General features: G+C 37.2%; 1 pseudogene across 1 annotated transcript; it reads left to right on the top strand.

The window, feature by feature from the left end:
* Positions 1-2,244: 2,244 nt before the first annotated feature.
* LOC145791993 (phosphate transporter PHO1 homolog 3-like) lies at positions 2,245-7,425 on the top strand (annotated as a pseudogene). Its single transcript, XR_014331224.1, has 6 exons — positions 2,245-2,348; positions 5,818-5,845; positions 5,944-6,093; positions 6,615-6,893; positions 6,977-7,110; positions 7,197-7,425. The product of XR_014331224.1 is annotated as a phosphate transporter PHO1 homolog 3-like (transcript).
* The last annotated feature ends 56 nt before the right edge of the window (positions 7,426-7,481 follow it).

The following is a 7,481-nucleotide window of genomic DNA, read 5'->3' as shown; positions in this document are numbered from 1 at the left end:
AGGGGTATTACATCTTCACCACCCTCTATCAACCTTCATGCCTTAGTTGCTCGACTGGATAGGGTCCAGGAGAAAGAGGAGCAAAAAGAAGATGATGAAACCTCGGAAGATAATAATGAGATTGATGGTGATGACCTACAACAAGCTTATGAAAAGCTTTACAATGAATCTCTGAATTTGTCCAAGATCAATGACAAACTCATTCTCAAGCTCAAAGCATGTGAAAGCGAGAATGTCAAGCTAAAAAGAGAGATTACAACAGCAAAGCAGAATGTCATCAAGATCTCTAATGACAGGCAAGACCTATGTGGAAAACTTCTATCTTGTGAGACCGAAAGGAATGAACTTATGAAAATATATGCTACATATGAAGAGAAGATTGAAATCCTTGAGATGTCACAAGTTGCATTGGAAAAGATGGTTAGTCAGAAAGATGAAGAAATTAGAGATGCTAGAGCCACAATTGCTATGTGGAGCAAAAGGTCGAAGACATTGGAAGACATCCTTGGGTCTCAACAAATAAGTTGTGACAAAAGTGGGCTAGGCTATGGTAATGCGACAGTCCACAAGGGACAAGCCTCTACATCACATAACATCAAGACTCAAACAAAGGGAAAGGCAAAGGTTCAATAGGGTGATGACTCTCTTTAACTACCTAACGGGGGTAAGATTAACAAAAGGGAGGTAAAACATGTTTTTGTTTGTCATCATTGTAGTAGGTATGGCCACATTCGCCCTTATTGTTTTGAGTTATTTGGTAAGGTGTCTAAAAAGGATAGAAATTCTAATACTTTTTGGGTTAGGAGACAACCTTACATGTTTAGGCGGAACACCGAGATTCATGAGAGTGTTCACAACGCTAAGACATTTACCAAGACTGCTAGTCCTGATTTTGTTAAGACTAAAAAGATATGGGTAAGAAAGGGTGACTTGACTTGTTTTGTTGTTCACACTGCTTTGAAAGCACGTGACTCACACATGTAGTACCTTGATAGTGGGTGCTCTCACACATGTCAGGTGAAAAATCCTACTTCACCTCTCTTGAAAAATATGAAGGAGAAATTGTTACTTTTAGAGATGGTGGCACTTCTAGAGTCATTGGTAAGGGCTATATAAGTGTGGCCGGTCTTTCCAAGGTCGAAAATACATTACTTGTAGATGGCCTTAAAGCAAATCTTCTAAGCATTAGTCAAATGTGTGATTCCCACCATGAAGTATTATTTTCAAAAAATAAATATGAAATTTTAAATAAGAAGGGAAATACTGTCATGCATAAGGTTCGCACATCTGATAACTGCTATGGAATTGTTACCACTAATTATCTCACTTGTCACTCAGCCATCATAAGTAATATTGAGCTGTGGCATCAAAGATTAGGTCACATGAATTTTAAAGACCTAACTAAGATAGCCAACAAAGAGCTTGTGAGAGGAGTGCCAAAAATGGGTAAGAATGTGAACCATATGTGTGGGCCATGTCAACTTGGGAAGCAAACTTGTGCCCCTCATAAAAAGGTAAACAGCTTCACAACGAAACATCCTCTTGAACTTGTTCATATGGATGTTTTGGGACTCACTTGCACTGAAAACATTGGAGGTAAGCGATACATCTTTTTAACTGTGGATGACTATACTTGTTTTTCATAATTTTTTAAGAGAAAATCTGATACGTTTGATGCTTTCCAGGCCTTAGTCCTTAGAATCCAAAATGAACAAGGTGTTTCTATTGGGCGTCATAAGAATCCGAGCTGATCATAGTCGTGAGTTTGAAAATAGTTCGTTTTCAAATTTTTATGATATGCATGGGATCAAGCATGAGTCTTCTACTCCTATTACTCCACAGCAAAATAGAGTTGTTGAGAGGAAAAACAAAGTTGTTCACGAAATGGCTAGGATCATGCTCCTTAGCAAGAAAGTTCCTCCAAGGTTTTGGGCTGAAGCCTTAAATATCGTCGTTTATGTTGTGAATCGTATGTATTTAAGGCCCAGCACTTTACAAACTCCATATGAATTATAGAAGGGATTGAAACCTAATGTAAAATACTTCAAAAAATTTGGGAGTAAATGTTACATTTTCAAAGATAGAGAGCCCTTGGGCAAATTTGACTCTCGAAGCGATGAAGGCATTTTTCTAAGGTATTCAACCACTAGTAGACTTTTCGTGTCTATAACCTGCGTACTTTGTCTTTAATGGAATCGATCAATGTGGTTATAGATGACACAGGTTCTCCTACTTCAGCGATAAATGAGGAAGAAAATGGTGAGTCTCCAATCTAGGATACTGAACAACAAAGTCAAGGAGAAGCAGATGTCCAAACCTAAGAAAGTGAGCCAGTACCAACTTCTAAGGTAAGTTCGAGTCCAAAGAGTGCACCAAGAGACACCACTTCTGATGTTCCTATCACTACAAGCCCATAATTCAAAACATCAACAAGGGTAAAACTGAATCATCTGACTTAACAAGTGATTGGAAATGTCTCAAATCGAATGACAACTCGAAGACAAATTCGGGAAAAGGTATCTCATATGTGTTATGTTTCATTAATTGAACCTAAGAACATAAAAGAGGCCTTACTAGATGATAGTTGGGTCAATGTTATGCATGAAGAGTTAGGTCAATTTGAATGTAACAGAGTTTGGACTCTTGTCCCCAGACCTAGAGACATGAATGTGATAGGTACCAAGTAGATCTTTAAGAATAAATCTGATGAGAATGGTACTGTGGTTAGAAATAAAGTTAGGTTGGTTGCTCAAGGCTATACTCAAGTAGAGGGTGTTGACTGTGATGAGACATTTGCCCCAGTTGCACATCTCAAATCTATTCGTATTTTACTTGGTGTTGTATGTTTTCTTAGGTTCAAATTGTTTCAAATGGATGTGAAAAGTGCCTTTCTGAATGGGTACTTGAAAGAAGAGGCTTATGTTGAGCAATCAAAAGGGTTTAAGGACCCAAAATGTCCAAACCATGTCTACAAGTTAGACAAGGCTTTGTATGGATTGAAACAAGCTCCTCGGGCTTGGTATGATAGACTTACTACCTTTCTTCTTGATAATAATTTTCAAAAGGGTAGTGTGGACAAGACTTTATTTGTGAAACATACTAAATCTCATATACTTGTTGCTCAGATTTATGTTGATAATATTGTGTTTGGATCCACTGCTGATCATCTTGTGAAATATTTTTCGGATTGCATGACACATGAGTTTGAGATGAGCATGATGAGAGAGTTGTCTTATTTCTTAGGTCTTCAAATTAAACAGTCTCCTTCGGCTATGTTTGTTTCTCAAACTAAGTATGCCAAAAACCTTGTGTCAAAGTTCGGTCTCAGGTCGGCTAAACATGCTCGCACTCCTATGAGCACCAATCTTCACCTTTCCAAAGATTCCTTTAGTACTGATGTTGATCCTACCCTTTATAGGAGTATGATAGGGAGTCTCTTGTACCGCACAGCTAGTCGTCCTCACATTGCTTTTAGTGTAGGTGTTTGTGCCCATTACCAAGCCTATCCTAAAGAGTCTCATCTTCTTGCAGTCAAACACATCATTAAGTATGTTAATGAAACATTGGGTTATGGGATTTGGTTCTCGACCGACACTACAGCTGAAATCACTAGTTTTTTTTTTTTATGTCGACTAGGTAGGGTGTGCTAATGATAAGAAGAGTACATCCGGGGGGTGTTTTTACCTTGGGAATGATTGCTTGGCATAGCAAAAAGTAAAATGCCATCTCTCTTTCGACCATTGAAGCTGAGTACATTGCTGCAAGGAGTTGTTATGCACAAATGTTGTGGATGAAGCAGATGTTTCATGATTATGATATAGACCAGAACACTCTCACCCTTTTCTAGGATAATATAAGTGCCATTAACATTTCTAAAAATCATGTCCAACACTCTCACACCAAACAAATTGACATTCGTCATCATTTCATTCAAGAGTTAATGGAAAAGGGCCATGTTGTTCTTGAACATGTACCCACTGAGCATCAAAAAGCTAATATTTTTACAAAACCCCTTGATCTTCTTAAGTTTGAGTTCCTTAGAAAGACCTTGGGTGCAGTGCTCAGTCACTAGGGTGTTACCTGTTACTTGAATGGGGGAGAGTGATTGGTTTTATGTATGCTTGGATGCTATAATTTTATTGTCATTGATTCATGCCATCTCTGCATTTAAATTCATATGAACACTCTCATACTACTTGCAAGATTTCATTCTTCTTTGTTCATAGCTCATTCAGTCTCTTAACCATCTACCATCATTTTTCAGTTCCACAGTTCCTCTCTCAATTCATTAAAGACCGGGCATTAGGAAAAGGCTACCTCAAAGGCACCGACCAGGCCATCCTTATTGATTTCATGCTTCTTTGGTTTGGTCTCCATACTCTTGAGCGTGCATGCCACCAATGAGTGGCCAGCAAGTAAGAAAAGTCAACAATTTAAAAAAAAAAAAAAATGGACTCATTGATTGAGGGGGAGCCTCCGCGTTTACTCAACAAATATCCCTTGATTCCTAGTGGTTTGAGTTTTCTCAGTGATGTTTAGTTACTCTTGCCGGAGGTCCAGCCATCCAATCACTACGAGGATTAACTCTAGCTCTATGGTCTCTCAAGGATTGCACATAAACACATTCATTATATGAGCTCTCATGATTGTCTGTGAGTTGTGTATTCTCATGTGGCTTATGCCCATTGATCAATGTTTATCTGATTTGCTCATGATATTGTGTTCTATATTGTCAAAGTGTAGGTTAGCAGCTTCATGATTTGTGGATTATCTCATCTTAGTGTCACATTTTTGCTATTGCGCTCACCTCTGTTTATTTCAGGTCCCACTTTACAGGGTGAGTTGGTTTTTAATCTACTCAGAAGGGTGCATTTTTCATTGTTGTTGTTGTTTTTTTTTTTTTTTTTTTGACCCCGTTCAATTGAAGAGAGTGGTGCTCGAGCGGAAATGTCACTCTTCCAGTACTTTTGCAGAAGCGACAAACTTCTGAGAGGGTGTTTTTGGCGTTCGAGCGCGTGATTCCTTGCTCGAGCATAGCCACAGGTGTCCAGGTTCTCGCTCGAGCATGTAAACTCTTGCTCGAGCGGACTGGTTTGCTTTAAAAACCCAACCCTCGACACTCCACTTCATTTTTCCCCAAAATCTCATCCTCTCTCCTAGGGCTTCGTCTATGGTGTCTTTCCTTCCTCTTGCGATTTGGATTGCCTTTTGTGCGTGACTTTCCTTGCTTTTGTGTGCTCTTCTTCCATCTCTGGTTTGTCTCTTTCTGTCTCTTTGTTTTTTATTTATTTTGTTTTTTTTTTATTTTGTATTGTTTTTTTCCGACTGATTGAGGTATTTGGTGAGGTATCTTCGCCTCTGTGTTTAGTTGTTGTTCTCCACTTGTTCACACACTTTCACAGTGGGTTTTACCTGTTGGGTTTCTCATGGGAATGGTTGAGGCCTTTCTGTATTCAATGTGATTATATTCTATCATTCTCTTGGATCTTTGGTTTGGTGCTCTAATGGGTTTTGGGATATTGGGCTTTGTTGTTGATATTATCACTGCCTTCTGTTCTATTGTGATTTTCATTATGCCTATTTGGATTTTGTTACTAAATGTTACTCATTGATTGTGTTTCTGCTCGATTTTGCTACAAATGGATTATATCTACAGGATATTTGTCATTTGTCTTTAGTCTCTAATGTTTTCTGGTTATTAATTTTGTTTGTTTCTTTTTGATTGATAATGTGATCCGATAACGAAAAGGTTCGACAATTTAAACAGTTTACTTATATAAGATTTTCTTTTCCACACAGGTGAAACTTCCTAATTTTTTTCCTGGCAGATCAGCTAAAAAGCTAGGTGAGTAGATAGGATTTCTGTTAGGTTAAGTTCCAATTTTTTATTTATTTTTTATTTTTTGGAAATAATTAGAAGTGTTGATTATTGTGTTGTTACAGGTGTAAGCATTTAGAAGCCTACAGTTCTATTTTTGTTACTATTTTTTGGGAGACTACAAACACAGGCAAAATACTTGTATGGATAGTGGTGTCTACAACACATTCTATTTCATTATTGTCACAATTCCATACATGTCTCGTCTCCTTCAGGTAAGTCCTTGTTTGGTTTCTTCCAATTCAAGGGTTTGTTCGCAAGATTTACCGGTTTTAAAGGCTATTACCTAGGTTTAGTAGTACCCATTATTCTTTGGAGTTTTTGTGTTCTTGTTTTGGGGGAGAGGGGGAAAGAAACATTGTTTGTAGCATTGTATTTAGACTCAAATTGTACAACATTTGCTTACAGCTTATGAGTCTTTAAAAAAAAAAAAAAAGAGTAATTATTTAAAGTTAGAGAAATGATGCTTTTCATTTTTTTTCTTCTAATTATCAACTTTCAGTTTACCAAAAATAATAATAATAATAATAAATACATAAATACATAAATAAATAAAATACCAAACAGACTCATTGTAAGGAATGCAATTAATTTAATTCAATGCATGGCTTTAAACTCTACTCAAACTTGGCTGAAAATTTATGTCCAAGTTCAGAACAAAGAATCAAAGAATGTTTTTTTGAAGCTGCCAATCTTATAATTAGACACTTGAAATAGCTCATTTTCTTTTTCTCAGTGCCTTCGACGCTTTTATGAAGAAAGAGATGGTATGCAAGGACTCAATGGAGCGAAATATTTCATAACCATAGTAGCTCTTTGTATAAGGACAACTTACTCTCTTAACAAAGGGGTTAGTTGGAATATATTGGCATGGATTACCTCTGTGATCGTTGTGGTTTTTGGTACCTATTGGGACCTAATCTTGGACTGGGGTCTCCTTCAAAGAAAGTCGAAGAATCGTTGGTTGAGAGACAAGCTCCTAGTCCCACATAAGAGTGTCTATTTTGCAACCATGGTGAGAAAGAAACAATAAGTTCTAGGATTTACCATATGGTTCAATCTCAAAATTACTAATGAATTTCATGAAAAATTATGCAAGTTTTGAATGTTTTGCTGAGATTCGTTTGGCTATAAATAGTGTTCCATCAGGTTCCTTTCTTGCATAAACAAACCATAGCTGCAATTGTAGCTGTCCTAGAGATCATTCGCCATGGCATATAGAATTTCTTTAGGTATTTTTCAAGATATTGCCACGATTTCATTGATTATCTAATTTACTATTTTTATGGTTATTGTTCTTATTTGATTTGTTGATCAGGTTGGAGAATGAACATCTAAATAATGTCGGCAAGTATCGTGCTTTTAAGTTAGTGCCTCTGCCTGTCAACTACAATGAAGATGATGACAAAGATGAGTGAAACTTAATAGCACAAAGCAGGAGTATGGGCAAAGAAGAGCACATAGAGGTTCGAAGGGCCTAGATAATAAGAAAGATATTCTACAGGCTGCAAAGAAGAGATTGAGTACAGCATAAGGCCCATACTACTGTAATACACTGAATCATTTCCCTTGTAACAAGATCTCATCCAATAGTTAGATTATT

Source organism: Camellia sinensis, chromosome 5, assembly GCF_055761805.1.
Source record: "Camellia sinensis isolate YWXY chromosome 5, ASM5576180v1, whole genome shotgun sequence".
NCBI lineage: Eukaryota > Viridiplantae > Streptophyta > Magnoliopsida > Ericales > Theaceae > Camellia > Camellia sinensis.
This window is presented reverse-complemented; position numbering and strand designations above follow the sequence as displayed.